Source organism: Pipra filicauda, unplaced genomic scaffold, assembly GCF_003945595.2.
Source record: "Pipra filicauda isolate LSUMZ 115617 unplaced genomic scaffold, ASM394559v2 scaffold664_size391380_pilon, whole genome shotgun sequence".
In the NCBI taxonomy this organism is placed as follows: Eukaryota; Metazoa; Chordata; class Aves; order Passeriformes; family Pipridae; genus Pipra; species Pipra filicauda.
Window position 1 is genome coordinate 240,447 of NW_024104825.1, and position 16,470 is coordinate 256,916.

Below are 16,470 nucleotides of genomic sequence, written 5' to 3' on the forward strand. Positions count from 1 at the left end.
AGCCCCGGGAGCCGTTGGAGGCACCTCCATCCCGCAGCTCCGGCCCCGCGGAGGGGAGTCGGCTGCGATTTAAATGAGCAGAGAGAGAGATTGACTATTAAGAAGGTGCAAACACCGCTGTGAACCCAGGGACTCTATCTAATGACTTGGAAACAAGTTCTTGACCTACTTCCGACTGCAAAAACCTTCATAAAATCACGGAGGAAAAGAAATTAAAGGCGCCGGAGCCTCGGCTGCTCCCCGGTGCTGGGTGGGGTGAGCAGGATGCAGCCCCTGCTTGGGAAAATGCCCCAGGACTGAACTCCAGTTCAAACTATGAGCAAAAAGTGGGGTGAGAGAGGCACAAATCGGGTCCTCCCCCAGCTGGTGCAACCCCTTGTGCATGCCACAGTTTTTGGGGCCTCTGTGCTGCCCCTTTTTTACCCCTCAGATGTAGGAGCTTCCAACACAGGGCTGGAACAGCCCAGATCTCCGGGTGTGGCTGTGGGGGGCACAGGCACAGATCTGGGGGGTGTGGGTCCCTCACCACAGCTTCCCAGCACCCATCTGATGGCTTTCCTTCCTCTTGCCTGTTTTATTTCCCCCCTCATTCCCAGTTATTTATTTAATTCCCCTGCATCTGGCAGCGTTGCCATGGGAACGCAGCCCCGGCTGGATGTGCTTGTCTAGACACTGCACCCCTGTACCTGCTGGAAAACTGCTCCATGGGCTGCACCCCTGGGTGCTTCCCACCCCCTGGGCCCCCAGGAGACCCATAGGGATGGATCTCCTCCAAGCCCTGCTCCCAGATCCGTGCTGCTGGCTCCATCTGTCCCTGAGAGTTCCAGCAAGGAGGGCGGGAAGTGCAGCCTTGGGGTGTCTAATGGCAGTAACAAAACAATAATAATAATAATAGTAATAATAATAATAATAATGACAATAACAATATAATATAATCCCCTAAATGCAGCAGACTAAACCCAGCCACTCCAGTTCAGGCTCTGCCACAGGGGAGGGAAACTGAGGCACAAAACCTTCCCAAGTGCTGGGAACACCAAAACCTGGAGCTGTGGTTGTTCCCACCTGGAAAGGGATGTTCCACCAGCCCCTCCTGATGATCCCTGCCTCAGGAGGGTGCTCCTCCTGATTTACCTGACTAAAACTAAGCCCTGAGCCCTGCCAGCTCCCCAAAATGTGGGGTTTGGGTGGATTTGTCTCCCGACAGCTCTGATGTCCCAGCAAGGACCCCCAGGAATTTTGACAGCACTTTTTTTCCCCCAAAACCATCACAAATTCCCGGGGAACAGGCCGGTTTAACTGATGTATCGCTGATACAATATTACACCTCCTGGACTCTGAAACAATATTGCATCTACTGGGCTTTCCTGCACCATCCCAGCTCTTCTCTGCACCTGTAAATGCTGCCCTGAGACTCTTTTCTTCCTCTTGCCTCCCAGCCAGGAAACTTTTCCCCACCCAGGGAGAGCCGAGGCAATCGAAGGAGCTCAATTCCCTGCCTGCCCATCCGAGGCTGCCTCTGGAGCAATGCAATCCTGCACAACAGGCTTTATTTTCCGGCGGGGAATTGCTCCATCCCCTTGGGAATTGCTGCAGAAGGCAGCTGGGATGAGCCTGTTAATCCCGTGCTCTGCATCCCCCCGGCCTGACCTTGCCGTGACCTTGGGGCACCTCGGGGGGAGGACACGGGGTGGTGGCACTGGTAGGATGGGGTGAGGGGGTGCCAGGAGTGTCCCTGGGATGGGAATGTGCTCCAGGGACAGCTGAGGTGCCTGAGGAGGGACCTGCCAGGGACGGGAAGCTGAGTCATGGGGCTGTGACCACAATGGGACACAGTGTTCCAGCAAGGTTGAGGTCACCAGTGACGGCTGAGGGGCTGATCCCGCACTCCTGTGCCTCAGTTTTCCTGGAAAATGGGCTGATTCCTGCTCAGCACCATGCCAGGAGCATTTGCTCTCCTGGTCAGGGTGAGCAGCTCCATGGGAGCAGGTCCAACAGGGAAACTGAGGCACAAGGGCTGGGGGGAAGAGCAGAAGCTCTAGCCCTGGAGAAAGGCTGTGCCTTGAGGACACTGGGTTGGGAGCTGCTCCAAACCCATCCATCCATCCATCCTATCCCATTCCATCTATTTTATCCATCTCACCCCATCCCATATCATGTCATCCATCCTAGGCATTCCATCCAGCAATCCCATTCCATCCATCTAATGTATCCCATCCATCCCATCCCATCCATCCTGTGTATTCCACGCATTCCATCCACCACAGCCCATCCAACTCATCATCCATCCCCTCCCATCCCATCCCCTCCCATCCCATCCCATCCCATCCCTCCTATGTATTCTGTCCCATCCCAATCCCATTCACCTTGTCCATCCACACATCCCATCTATCAATCCCATTCAATTCAACCTATGCATCCTATCCCATCCCACCCCATTCCATCCCATCTCTCCTATGTATTCAATCCCATCCCATCCCAATCCCATTCACACATTCCATCCATCCCATCCATCAATCCCATTCCATCCAACGTATTCATCCCATGCATTCAATCCATCCTATCCCACCCCATCCATCATATCCCTCAACCTCATCTCATCCCATTTCATCCATCCCATGCATTCAATCCATCCTATCCCATCCCATCCATCATATCCCTCAATCTCATCTTATCCCATTTCATCCATCCTATGCATCCCATCCACCCCCACCCACCCCATCCGTCATAACCCTCAATCCCACCCATCCCACCCCTCAGCAAACAAACCCCTTTCCTGCTCCAGCACCAGATCCCTGAACCCACGAGGCACTGGCTGCCTCCAACCCATCCCAAGCATCCCCTGGGACATCCCCCTCCAAACCAACAGCTGGATAAAGAAAACCAGGATTGATCCAGGGGTCCCACGAGCCGCAGCTCCTCATCCCAACGGAGCCTCCCAGCAGAGCCTGTTAACACACGGACACTGGGAGGGGGAGAATTAACTGAAATGGAGCAAAAATCCTTTAAAAAACCCTCCCAAGTGCATGGGGAATGGCTTGGGGGTTCTCCTGGGAGTCTGGAGCTTCCAAGGGGAGCCACATCCCTGACCCAGAGAGCAGTTTGTGGGACACAGTGACAAAGGGACATTCCCAGCTCCCACAGGGTGCCCACCCACTCCTCATCTTCCATCCACGGGATGAGGGAGGGGATGGAGCAGCAGCACATGGAGGGGGCTGGATCCAGGCCAGTCTGGGAGCTTCAATCTGGAAAATCTTGGGCTTAAATTTGGGGAATTTGGTGCTTAAATCCAGGGGATCTTTGGCTTAAATTTGGGAGATCTTGGGCTTAAATCTGAGAGTTTGTGGATTTAATGTGGGGGAATGCGGGTTTGAACCCGGGAGATGTTGGGCCCAGATCTGGGAAAACTTGGGCTTAAATTTAGGAGGTCTTGGGCTTAAATTTTGGGGAGCTTTGGCTTAGGTCTGGGGGAGCCAAGGCTTGAATTTTGGGATCTTTGTCTTAGATTTGGGAGAGTTTGTGCCTAAATCTGGGGGTTTGGAGGCTTGAATTTGGGGATCTTGGTCTTAGATCTGGTGGATTTGGAGCTTAAATTTGGGAGATCTTGGGCTTAAATCTGACAGACCTTCAGTTGAGATCTGGGAGATCTTGGGCACATGGAAGGGGGACTGATCCTGCTCCAATCCAGTCTGGGAGTAAGGAAAGGCTTAAATTTGGGAAATCTTGGGCTTAAATTTGGGAAATCTTGGGCTTAAATTTGGGGGATTTGAGGCTTAAAAATGGGGGATTTGGGGCTTAAATTTGGGAATCTTGGGATTAAACCTTGGTGAGTGCACAGGTAGAGTGAATGAGATGGGAAACCAAGAGAGACCCAGGAATCTGACCCCCTAAATAACAAATTTTGGGGATGAAACACAAAGGCCAGGACCAGCCACGGATGGGGAGCTGGGGAAAGCAGCTTTGAGCAACTGGAAAGCAAAGCAGCAGGACAACCTGGTGGCCAAAAAATTTCCAAAAGCACACCAGGAGGGGCCAGGATGGATCCTGGGTCACCCCCAGCCTGGGGTGGCTGAGCCCTGTGGACAGGGATTAAGCCTCAGGCAATTTCCATGCTAATTTTCCCGGTTCAGTCCTTTATCCCCACATCTGTGAAGAGCAGGAGGGAATTTTCCCCAAATCTCAAAGACACCGTTAATATAATCCGATAGAGGGGAGGAAAAAAAATGAATATATATATATATATGTATATAAAAAGTCCAATTTACTGACTTATTTAATGACACTTTCCCGTAATCAATTCTCCCAGGGAAGAAACACTGATTAAAGCCAAGCGCATCGCTATGGAAACCGGCATTCCCTCCTCCCACGGCCCGCGGGCTGGGAAGGAGAAAATCGGGTGAGGAAATCTGCCTGGTAACAACCCCGTTAATGAGCCGGGGAGCAAAAATAATCCCCGGGAGCGGAGTCGCCGCGAAAGGAGCAGCCGGCGGCAGCCGGTGGGGAGGCGAAACAGCGCCGTGCCTCCCAAAATATTGATTTTTACGGGAGGGTAGGAGCTGTTGAGGAGGAGGAGGAGGAGGGGTTGCTCCTGCGTGCTGGAGGGATGAAGGGGACATCTGGAGGTGGTCCCCCCGTGGGCGACGGTGTGGGTGCTTCTTCCAGAGTTTATCCGGGTTTTTTAGGCTTAAAATGAAGGATAAAGCCACGCTGAGGCGCAGGTTTAGGAGGTTCAGCTGCCCGGGGAGGAGGTGGCTGGCGGCACAAAAGGGATTTAGAGGATAACCCCAGTGGGTTTCCCTCTCCTCGGGGTAATTCCACAATCCACAGGCACCCACGGCTCCCGGTGACGGGCATTGCTTCCCACTGCTGCTCCCACCCCCGGGGGCCAGGAGTTCCTGCGGAACTGGGGGCTTGTTCTTATTTTCCCACTGAATGATGGAACCTGGAGGGTTCAGGGGTCTCCTCCTGGCTGGATGTGTCTCTCACTGCTGCTGATCCCTACGATCCCTTCACTGTTGATCCCAGCTACCCTTTGCTGTTGATCCTCACGATCCTTTTTCTGTTGATCCCAAGTATCCATTTGCTGTCAATCCCAAGGATCCCTTTGCTGTTGATCCCGAGGATCCCTTTGCTGTTGATCCCGAGGATCCCTTTGCTGTTGATCCCAGTGATCAATTTGCTGTTGATCCTGACTATCCCTTTGCTATTGATCCCAACTACCCATTTACTGTCAACCCCAACAATCCCAAAAATCCCTTTGTTGATTCTTATGACCCCTTTACTGCTGGTCACAGTGACCTTTTTGCTGTTGATCCCAACTATCTCTCTTGTGTTGGCCCCAACCATCCCTTTGCTGTTGATCCCAACCATCCCTTTGCTGTTGATCCCAACCATCCCTTTGCTGTTGATCCCAACCATCCCTTTGCTGTTGGCCCCAGCCATCACTCTGCTGTTGATTCCTGACTTTTCCTTTGCCTCTTGATCCCAAGGATCCCTTTGCTATTATCTTGACTCTCTCTTTTCTGTTGATCCCAGCAATCCCTTTACTGTTGATCCCAATGATCCCTTTGCTGTTGATCCCAATGATCCCTTTGCTGTTGATTCCAACCATCACTTTGCTGTTGATCCTGACTATTCCTTTGCCTGTTGATCCCAATGACCCTTTTGCCTGTTGAACCCACTGGTCCCTTCTCTGTTGATCCCTCTGCTGTTGATCCTGAACTATCCCTTTGCTTTGATCCCAACTCTCCCTTTCCCGTTGATCCCGAGCCGTGTGTGCCGTGGCCTCCGGCGGGTTCTGAACCACAGGGACCGGCAGCTGCCGGGGCCAGGAGCTCATTAGGGGCTCCTTAAACAGCCATAAAAATCGCTTTCATTAATTACTGCATCCTCCCTTTATCCCCTCTGCCTCCAGGAGGGGTTTTAGGGGTTGGGATTTGCCAGCCCCTTTGTTGTGTGGGGGTGGATCCATCCCAGCTCCGCCGCCTCCTTTACCGACGGGACGTGACCCCGGGATGTTGGGATGGGTGACAACGTCATGGCTGAGCACCCCAAGCATCCCAAACCCTGCAGCAAAACCCGCCTGGCACAGCCCCCTAACCCAACAGGGATGAGAGCCCATCCCACTGCCATCAGGGCCAGCCCCACTGCAGGGAAACTGGGATTTTTCCTCCAAACCCTGATATTTTTTCCACCGTAACCACATGGGATTTTTCCCGCAAAACCTGTTTTTTCCCACTTTTTCCACCATCCCATTTTAACCACACGGGATGGCTTTCCCAGCTGCCCCACGCCATCTCCCCTATGGATGCACCCACGGGGGGGATGAGGATTTCCACATCAAAATATTTGGGGAAAACCCAACCCAGCAGCGCCCACGGACACGGCACTGGGGGTCTCCCGGGGTGGAAGGTGATGTGGACACAGGAATGATGCTCCCACCACCTCCTGGGGTCCCCTGTGGGCCCCAAACCTTGGGAAATGGGGCTGTGGGGTTGTCCCCCTGACCCCCTGCTCCCTCCCCTCCTGTGCAGGGTGGGGGAGACCAACCCCGCCCCGACCCCGCTAACGAGGGCAGCGCTAATTGCCGAGCCCACTCCCCATGTATAATTCAAGGCCCTTTGTTAGCCCTGGGTTTGCTTTGTCTGGGAAGTGCCACCTCCCCACGGGACCCCGACCCAGACACCACTCAGCTCCTTCCTAGGGGGGCTGGATTAAAAATAATTAGGGCCTGGGGCTGCTGAGAGTCAGGGGACAGGGTCGTTAATGGGGTCAGGGTCATTAGTGGGGTCAGCATCCTCCCCATGGAGGAGAGGATGGGGCAGGGGGACATGGGGAGAGACCCAGAGCCCCATTTCCAATTTAGGGACCCATGGGGGAGCCCCAAAGGGCGGTGGGAGCATCAGTCCTGTGTCCAGGCCGTGGGTGCTGCTGGACTGAGTCTTCCCCCTAAATTTTGAAGTGGAAATCCCAACCCCCCCTGGGGTGCCCCCACCTCCTGGGTGGTGTGATGAGAGTGCTCACGGGATGATGGGGTGAATCTGCACCTGACGGGGTGTAAACCAGCCCAAAATGCATGAGGGTGTCCCTAAAGACACCCCCTGACATCCACCAGAGCCCCAGGCAGACACCCCAAATTTTCCAGCACTGCCAGCACCCCGGCTGGCCCCAGGATCAGAGCCAGGATGGGCTTAGGGGGCAGCAGCCCTGGGAGGGGCTGCCTGAAATCCAGGTGGGATGCAGCCCAGTGAGGGTTGGTGGCCCTGGAGATGGGACAGGGATGGGACAGGGATGGGACAGGGATGGGAGGACAGAGATGGGACAGGGATGGGACAGGGATGTCCTCGGCCCCACACTGAAAGGGATGGGGGGTCCTGCCCCCTCCACAGGCCCTCACCCACAACTGCTGAGCTTCAAGGGGGGAAAAAGAGTAAAACTATATAAATAAAACTTGTACTAACAGGTTGGTGTTGATGGAGTGGGTCACAGCAGCGCCAGGCTGCTGCTGCTGCCACACGGAATCCTCGGAGCCACCGAGTCCCAGACGTGACGTGAATTCCCAGGAGGAAATCAAACAGGTCTCAGCTCTGATCCTGTGATAATTCCCCGTCCTTCCAGACTCTGCTCCCTGTCCCTCCCAGGGGAAATGGGGGGATATCCCTGGAGCAGAGTGTGAGGGGGTGTGACTGTGCTCAGGGCAGAGCCAGAGGGGTCGGGGGCACAGCTGGGCTGGGCACAGGGACCCCAACCCTGAGCTCCACAACCTGAGCACCCTCCAGGATCACCCCAAGCACCCCTGATTCCCACTGGGCATCCTCCAGGATGACCCAGCACCCTCCACTCCAACTGGAGCATCTCCCACTCCCACCCCAAGCACTCTCTGCTCCCACCCTGAGCTTTCTCCTCTTCCCTGGGACATTTCCCAGCCGGGGCTCTGTGCCTGGCTGTCCCTGTGGGATGGCACAGGGGTGCCCAGAGGAGAGAGGTACCATTCCAGTGACACCCCCAAGGCTCCCTGCAACCCCTGAGCCCCAAACTGGGTCAGTCACTGAGGCAGAGCCAGACCATTCCCAGCCCCACTCCCTGAGAGCTCCACACCCGGTCCCAGCCACAAAACATCGTCCCCAGGGTGTCCCAAAAAAGCCTGGCCTTGGTATCTCAACCACAGGGCTGCCCACAGCCCTCCCTGTGGCCACACTGCCGTGCCAGGGGGATGCCACCACTGAGACACACACGTGCCACTCCCAGCCCTGGGGAGCAAACAGGACCCTCAGACCCCCCAAAGTGCCCTGTGACCATGCCAGGGGTCCCCACACAGCCCTGTGCCACCCCTGTGCCCATCACAGGGCTCTTGCTGTGTCCCCCCTCCCCGAGCCCAGGGAAAATAGCTCCAGAAAGGGGCCGGGGAAGGATGGAAGGATGGTTTCCACCGAGATTCCCGGCAGCTGCCGAGGGAAACTGGGAGGGGAATTGGCAACCGGCCGGGGAGGGGCTGGAAGTGGCAGCAGAGGAGGGGCCAGCAGGGGCCAGGGGCTGAGGGGTGCCCCAGGCACAGATGGAGACGGTGGGTCCCCGGGGCAGGTAAGGGAGACAGGGCCGGTTCCTGAGCCAAGACAGGGGAGAGAAAAGCAGAGAAAATACAGTTCTGAGCCCGCAAAGGGTTCGTGCAAAGCTGCTGCATCCCCAGGGTGTGTCCTGAGCCCCTTCCCAGGGCTGGGGGACACGGCTCAAGGCATGGCCACCCCCACACTGCCCGGCCTTCCACCGCTCCTGGGGTCCAGCGAGGCTCAGAGGAGGGGGATGTGACGGGAGAGAGCCCAGGGGATGGGACAAGGACTCTCAGTGTGACATTCCCAGGCTCTGGCTGAGGCCCCCCATTAATCTGAGCTGTTCCTGCACAGAACTGGAGCACAGACAGGTTTTCCCAGGGGCTCCCATTAACCTCAGCATCCCAGGCATCCTCCACTCCCACTCCAGGCATCCTCCACGCTCACCCGGAGCACCCTTCACTCTGACCCTGAGCATCCTCCACTCTCACGTCTGTTCCCATCCCAACCATCCTCCCTGCTCACCCAAACACTCCACTCTGACCCCGAGTGCCCTCTGTTCCCATCCCAACCATCCTCCCTGCTCACCTCAAGCACCCTCCACTCCCTGAGCACCCTCCAGGATCACCCTGAGCATCCTCCAGGATGACCCAACTCCACTCCAACTGGAGCATCTCCCACTCCCACCCTCTGCTCCCACCCTGAGCTTCCTCCTCTTCCCTGGGACGTTTCCCAGCTAAGTTTTGTGCCTGGGTGTCCCCGTGGGATGGCACAGGTGTGCCCAGAGGAGAGAGGCACCATCCCAGTGACATCCCCAAGGCTCCCTGCAACCCCTGAGCCCCAAACTGGGACAGAACCAGGCCATTCCCAGCCCTTTGGTTTCCCCAATCCCATCCACCAAAGGTTTCAGACTTTTCTTCCCCGGTGAGAGAGCCAGGAGAAGAGACTTTTCTTCCTCTCTGCTCCACCTCCTCTGCATCCCTGGTGCCACATTCCCAGTGTTCCCAGGACACACAACTATGGTGGGAAAGGGTTAGGGTCAGCTTGGGGGGTCTCACTGGCTTTGGGGGGACACAGTTGGATTCACCACAGGCTCCCCAGACACTTGTGTTTGCTCCCTGGTTTTGGGCAGCTGGGGGATGTGCCCCCAAATCCAGCCCTCCTGCATCCCCCCCTTCCTAAACCCCCTTAAAATCTATATTATACATATTTTCTGGCTTTTAAGGCGTCACCCCCAGCACTACCAGGGACATGCTGAGCCCCCTGAACACTCACCCCAAGCCCCCAGGCTCCCTGTGGGCTCCCAGCTGCCCCATGGGGAAGGGGGAACACAGGGGTTCCTCCTGGCACCTCCTGCCAGGGACAAGCAGCTGGAAAAATCCCTATTAAATAATAAGGCAAAACATGCCCCTGTGGGACCCCATTGGGGTGGGGGATGGCTGGGGGGCACATCCTGCCCCTCTGCTCCCGTCTGGGGGCACATCCTGCCCCTCTGCTCCCATCTGGGGGCACATCCAGCCCCTCTGCTCCCATCTGGGGGCACATCCTGCCCCTCTGCTCCCGTCTGGGGGCACATCCTGCCCCTCTGCTCCCATCTGGGGGCACATCCTGCCCCTCTGCTCCTGCCCCTCTGCTCCCGGGGGGCACATCCTGCCCCTCTGCTCCCATCTGCCCCTCTGCTCCTGTCTGGGGGCACATCCAGCCCCTCTGCTCCTGTCTGGGGGCACATCCTGCCCTTCTGCTCCCATCTGGGGGCACATCCAGCCCCTCTGCTCCCATCTGGGGGCACATCCTGCCCCTCTGCTCCTGGCTGGGGGGCACATCCAGCCCCTCTGCTCCCGTCTGGGGGCACATCCTGCCCTTCTGCTCCCATCTGGGGGCAGAGACAAAGCAGCATTTGGGCAACTGATTTTTTTCTCCCCCAAATCTCCTTCTGCTGCAGAGAGAAACCCAAAGGGGGGTGAAATCCCCCAGCCCAGCACATGGGAGCTGTTATTAATCTTATTAATAAACCTCTGGGGGTTTAATGTCCTGTTTAAACACGGCTGGGTCTGCTCCCTGCCAACTCTGCCTTTCAAGTTTCCCAGCCCATTACGTACACACTTTGAAAATTGAAACAAATAGCTGCTTTCAAATGGGGGGAAAGGAAAAAACCCAGTGCCAAGGGGGCCATCCTGAGCCCCTCTGCTGCTCCAAGCATCCCCTGGCGTTTGGGAAGGATGTTTTCATCCCGTTCAACCCACAACATTCTGTCACTTCCAGCCAAACTGCCCCCAGCTCCTGGTTGGGATGGGAGCAAGGACATCCCAGAGCATCCAGGGAGGATGAGGGATGGGGATAAAGCCTGGAGGGTTGAGATGAGGGGTTGGAAGCTGCCCACTCACCATGGATACACAACAACCTGCATCTTGTGGCCGGTGCTGGAGGGGCTGTTGGGACACCTGGGACGGGAGGGATTTGTGGGTCTTCCATCCCTGCTGTGTGTTCCTGCTCATCTTCTCCCCTTTCCAGAAGGATATGACATCCCCAGGCAGTGGCTGGAGCATCCCAAGGGCTCTCCAGCCCTGTGATGCCAGAGGGACCCTGTTCCCAGGGCTGATGCTCCAGGGCTGTGGGATATAAAGGGATATAAAGCCCTTTCCCAGCCCTGGAGCATCAGCACAAGGCTGTGAGGATATGGTATCCTGGAATCCATTCCCAGCATCCTCCCAACAGCCACAGCCCACCCCGTGGGTGCAGCAGGGTGGGTGCAGGGCTGGCAGCACCCCAGGCCCAAGTCCCGGAGAGGGATGTGGGATCAATCCCGTCGGGAATTGAGTTTCTCCATGACAGGTTTAGAGCTGGTTGAGCCCAAATCTTTCTCCCTGCTCAATTATTCAGCCCCTCCAGGCTCTCCCTGTGATTTCTCACCGGAGTAACTGTGGAGAGAGGAACCAACGGCTCCACTGCAGAGGGGAAAAGTGGTGGGAGCCACTGGGGCCTCCGGGCAGGGAGAGCAACCCCTGGGCTCTGAGCCTGGGGATAAACAACACCACGAGGAGCGTGGCCAAGGTGTTCACTGACCCACCAGCAAAACCAACTAGTTCACTGGGGTGCACAACCCTGGGGACCTCCCAGCCTCTGCCACTGCCACCATGTGGGGATGGCCCTGCTGTCCCCTGGCTCTCAAGGTGACATCAAGCCCAGGGCAGGTGCTGGTCACAGGCAGCAGGGAAAGGCTACCACACCCAGAGGGAATTTCTGGCTGTGGTTAATCACCTCTAGGGATAAAAGCCACTTTTCTCCCCCACAGCCACTCTCTTTGCCTTATTTCTCCTGCATTAAGGATTGCTGGTGCCAGGAATCTCTTCCACTTTCCCATCTTCAAGGGAGGTGGTTTCAAAATAAAAAAGGAGAAATTTAGGTTGGATACTGGGGAGAAATCCTTCCCTGTGAGGGTGATGAGGCCTGGCACAGGTTGCCCAGAGAAGTTGTGGCTGCTCCTGGATCCCTGGAAGTGTCCAAGGCCAGGTTGGAGCAACCTGGGCCAGTGGAAGGTGTCCCTGCCCATGGCAGGGGTGGGACTGGATGAGCTTCAAGGTCCCTTCCAACCCAAACCATTCCATGATCTTCCCTCACATCAGCCACAGAGACTGAGCTTCTCAAGAGGCTGTTTCCATATCTTCCAACTTCAGATTCCTCTTCCCAGTCCTCTCCCAATGGCTTGGCAATGGATTTTGGACTGGGAAGCCCAGCTGCCCCACAGGATGGCAGGGGGCCTGTCCCTGCCTCCCCTGTGCCAGGCACTGCTCACCACCATCCCCACATTGTCTCCAGCAAGGATTTTATTCCTTTCCTCCTTTCTGTCTATTCCTGAAATGAGCAGCATTGATTTTTTATAGAGCTAATTCTTCTCCTAACAGAAGCCACCTGGGATTAAATCAAATTGTTTATCGGCCTCCAAACACTGCCAGGACAGCTCAGTCCCTTCCAGCAGCCAAACCTGAGAGCTCAAGAAGGAACAAGACCCGGGCCTGGCTTGGACAAGACTCATTTTCCCAGATATCCATCAGCCAACCTGCTTTAGGCTTTGCTGATCACATCAACCTTTCCTTCCCGGGCTCTCACAGCTTCAGTGGCAGGCCAGGCTGTTTTCATGCTCATCCCCTTTATTTTCTCTACAACCCAGCCCTGCAAAACATTTATTTCCCAGTCCCCCTTTCTCCCAGCTCTGTTGCAAACTGGCATGAATGATTTAGGGAGCTCTTCAAGCGGCCTCATTAATCCTCTCGGGGGCACATTGGCTGGTCCTGCAAATTTAGACGTACGGCACTTTAATCGCGGTTTTAATTGCGAGCTGGGAGGCTCTGCCTTCCCAAACACTCCTCAATAAACCTTTATGGCTCTGCCTGAGTGGGGGATGTGCCACAGGATGCTCATCCACATGGAGGTCTCGCCAGGGTGATGCTTCTCCACGGCCACCCACACCCTGCTGTGGGTTTTGGGGTGCTCGCCCGCAGAGGTGACAGGGTGGGCTGGGGTTTTTCCTGCCTCTAACACACAGTTGTGACAAGGTGGGTTGGGGTTTTTCCTGCCTCTTAACACACAGTTCCCACCCCGGAGCTGTCCATGGATCCTCGTGCTGCCCATCCCTGGAGCATCCCCATCTCTCCAGGCCAGCACCCACCGCCCTGCAGCATCCCCTGGTGCTGCACCCACCGTGTCCCACCCCACGGAGACGGGCTGAGGGGGAGCCGGGGGGCTCAGGGAAGCGAGGGGCTCTGCCAGCCCCCCATTTCCATGGCAACCATGCAAATGGGAAAGCTCTCCGTGATCATTAGGGAGCGGGAGCCGAGCAGTACAAACAGTGGCGGCAGTAGATTACAAGCCCATTATGAACAGTCGCACCTTCTGAGCGCTGGTAATTACACCTAATTGTGCATTTAATTGTGTAATTGAAAACCTCCATCCCCGAGTTCAGCCCGGGCTCCTTTTTCCCCCTTCCCAGGGAGGGGGAAGGCGGCGGGGGCAGCCCCGGCCCCGCTGCCCTGGTGCCATCCCCGCGCCGAGGATGTGGCACGGTGGGAACCCTGTGAGGACAAAAGATGCCGGTGGATGACTCTCACTGGTGCCCTCCTTGATGGCCAAAACCAGGGGGATCAGGGCAGGAGGGGTGCTGGGGACGGGAGGACTGGGAGCCCCCAGGGTACAGTGGGATCCCGCTGGGGAAGGGGAGTCACCCACGGCTGGTGGGTGGCTGAGGGATGCAGGGGATGAACCACCCTCTCCCTTCCCCCAGCCCTCATTAAGCTGAGCCCGTTATCTCCTTCTCCAGGCTCGGGGATGGGGGGCACATCCCAGAGGCTCTTGGTGCCCTGTGTGAAAGCCAAGGCCTGGGCAGAGGGATGGGATGGACCCACAGCCCTTCTCCTGCACCCCAGCCCCAGGAGGCTGCGGGAGCAGGGATGGCAGTGGCACCACATGGCACTCCACAGCACCCCCCAGCACCAGCCCCAGAGGCTCAGCCAGGCAGGAGGTGCCAACCCAGCTCTGCTTTCCCAGCCTTTTGAGGGAGAAGGGAGAAACAAAGAAGGAAATGAAGCCCCGGCTGGGAGTGATGCCGAGCTGTGCCAGCCAGAGGTGGGAGCTCTGAGCAGCCCCTGAGCCCACCCAGCTCTGGGGCTGAGCTGGATCCCACCCCCACCCCACAGGGGGAGGCAGTGGGGTCACCACTTTGGGGTGGAGAAGGAGCCAGCTCGAGTGAGAAGCGGGATGGCCCAGGGACACATGACAGCAGCTGGACACATCCAGCCAGAGCTCAGCTCCCAGCAGTCCGTATCCCAACATCCCAACAGCCTCTGAGGCTGGAACACCTCCCTGTAGCACCACAGCTGTCCCAGCCTACACCCAGCACCGTTAGGATCCAGAGTTACCAAGTGCTGTGGCTCGAGGCTCCCGGTGCTCGTGCTGTCGGTGCCAGACAGGGTGGGATCACCTCAGGTTCCTGTTCCATCCAACCACCTCAGCAGCTCTCACTTCACAGAAATTAAGGGTAAATCCTCCTGACAACAACAGGCATCACAGGCTCCCCCAGATGGTGGGAAAGACCAGCAAAAGCCAGGGGTTTGGCTTCCATCCCACCTCATTATCCTGAACACCTGCTGATGGCCCCTCCCAGGGGCGGTAGGTGCCTGGCAAGTGGGTTTTTTCAGGGAAAAAAATATAAATGGAGGCAAAATCTGGCAGGTGGTTCTTGTCCCCAGGAGCAGAGTCACCCAGCACCTTCAGCATCGCCTCGGGAGCGGTGAAGGAGCTCGGAGGGGGTTTGGATGCTTCAAAATGGCTGCCCTGGCTCCCTGTGGTGTCATGGCCCGAAAACCAATTTCCCAAACTGGTTTAGGTGTGGGGTGGAGTGGGCAGGGCTCTGCAGGGCCCCTCCAGACCAGGGGCCGTGTGCCCAGGGGGTGCCAGCAGCACCCCCAGCTGCGGAGGCACCATGAGCATCCCTGGGACCAGGGGGGACAAGGGACCAGGGGACAGATATTGGGGAAACCAGTAGGGATGTGGAAGGTGCCCCTGGGGTGATGGTGACACACGGGGTGCCATGGGAAGGTGCCTGTGGGAAGGTGGCCGGGCAGTGAGGAGCAGCTGGAGGTGGTGGCATTGCCCCAGGAGGGTTGAATGTCACCCACACTGCTCATGTAAGGGACATTGAGGCCCAGGATGGCCAGGGAGGTTTGACAAGACAAGGAGGTTTAACAGTGACACTGAGCTGGTCCTGCAGCAACTGGGCACAGCTCCCCAGGCAGCTCCAGCACACACCAGTACAGCCCCAGCCCCTGCAGCTGGGCACACTGGGAGCACAGTTGTCCACAGCTGTAGAACAAAGGGCCCAGGACAGGTATCAGGGCCACCTGGATGGGGGGACACGAGCCCCACGGTGCCATCCCTGTGTTGGGGGTGGCACAGAATGGCTGAAGCAGAGAAGGGGAGCAGGGATGGGGTCAGGTGACATCTCTGCTCCTCATTGTTCCCTCACAGCCTTGGCACTGCCTGGTCTGTGCACCCTGGCTGTGCCACCTTGGAGATAAAGAGTGGCCTTGGTCACCCCAGGGGACACCTTGGTGGCACTGTCACCTCCACCAGCCTGGGGCTGGCTCAGCACAGGCACCCAGAGCCTTCACCCCAGGCAGGGCAGGAGGTGCCACTGCCAAGGCAGGAGGTGCTGGGAGTGGGGGCCTGATGGGATGGAAGGTGCTGTCTCCAAAGCCAGGAAGGAGCTTGGGAGATTACCCTGTAGGGTGAGAGGGGATGAGCTGAGTGTGGGGTGGGAAGGTCACTGCTAAGGGACAGTCTTGGAGCTGAGCCTTTGGGGATGCCAACAGCACCAGGACACACGGGGGGAGGGGGGAGGGCACAGCCTGACCCCAATTAGCGGCACCAAGTTTCTCTGGGTGTGAGCAGGAGCTGCTTTCCCAGCCCAGGAGCTTGCAACAATTCAGCCTTCCCCTAAAACAAATGGATTAAAATCTCCCAGATGTGGGATATCGGAGGGAATAAATGCCAACAAACATGTTTAGGAGCCGAGCTGTGAAAAGGAAAGTGACCGAAAGCCAGGAAACTCCTGCACAGCCGAGAAACACCCGCTGGATTTATCCTGAAGGAGGGGGAAGGTGAGCGAAACGCAAAGCGAGACTTTACAGAGCGAACGGAAGGGACAGCTGGGGACACGGAGGCCATTCCCACTGGGAATGGCGGGACTTCAGCCCGGGGATGAGCCACTCGGGGTTGAGTCTTAGCCTCAAAGCTTCCTCATCCCCCCAGAAACACCCGATGTCCCCCCTCCACCCAGAAGTGGGGACACCTCCCCGCTCGCTGCCTTCCCAAGGATGAGGAATGAACAGGAGCGACGGCGGGAAGAAAGTGCCCGTCAGCAGGATGACACCAT

At 57.1% G+C, this 16,470-nt stretch overlaps 1 protein-coding gene across 1 annotated transcript in view; it reads right to left on the reverse strand.

The window, feature by feature from the left end:
- The window catches only part of NKAIN1 (sodium/potassium transporting ATPase interacting 1), a 35,234-nt gene that overhangs the window by 17,582 nt on the left and 1,182 nt on the right, over positions 1 to 16,470 (reverse strand). The window lies entirely within an intron of this gene.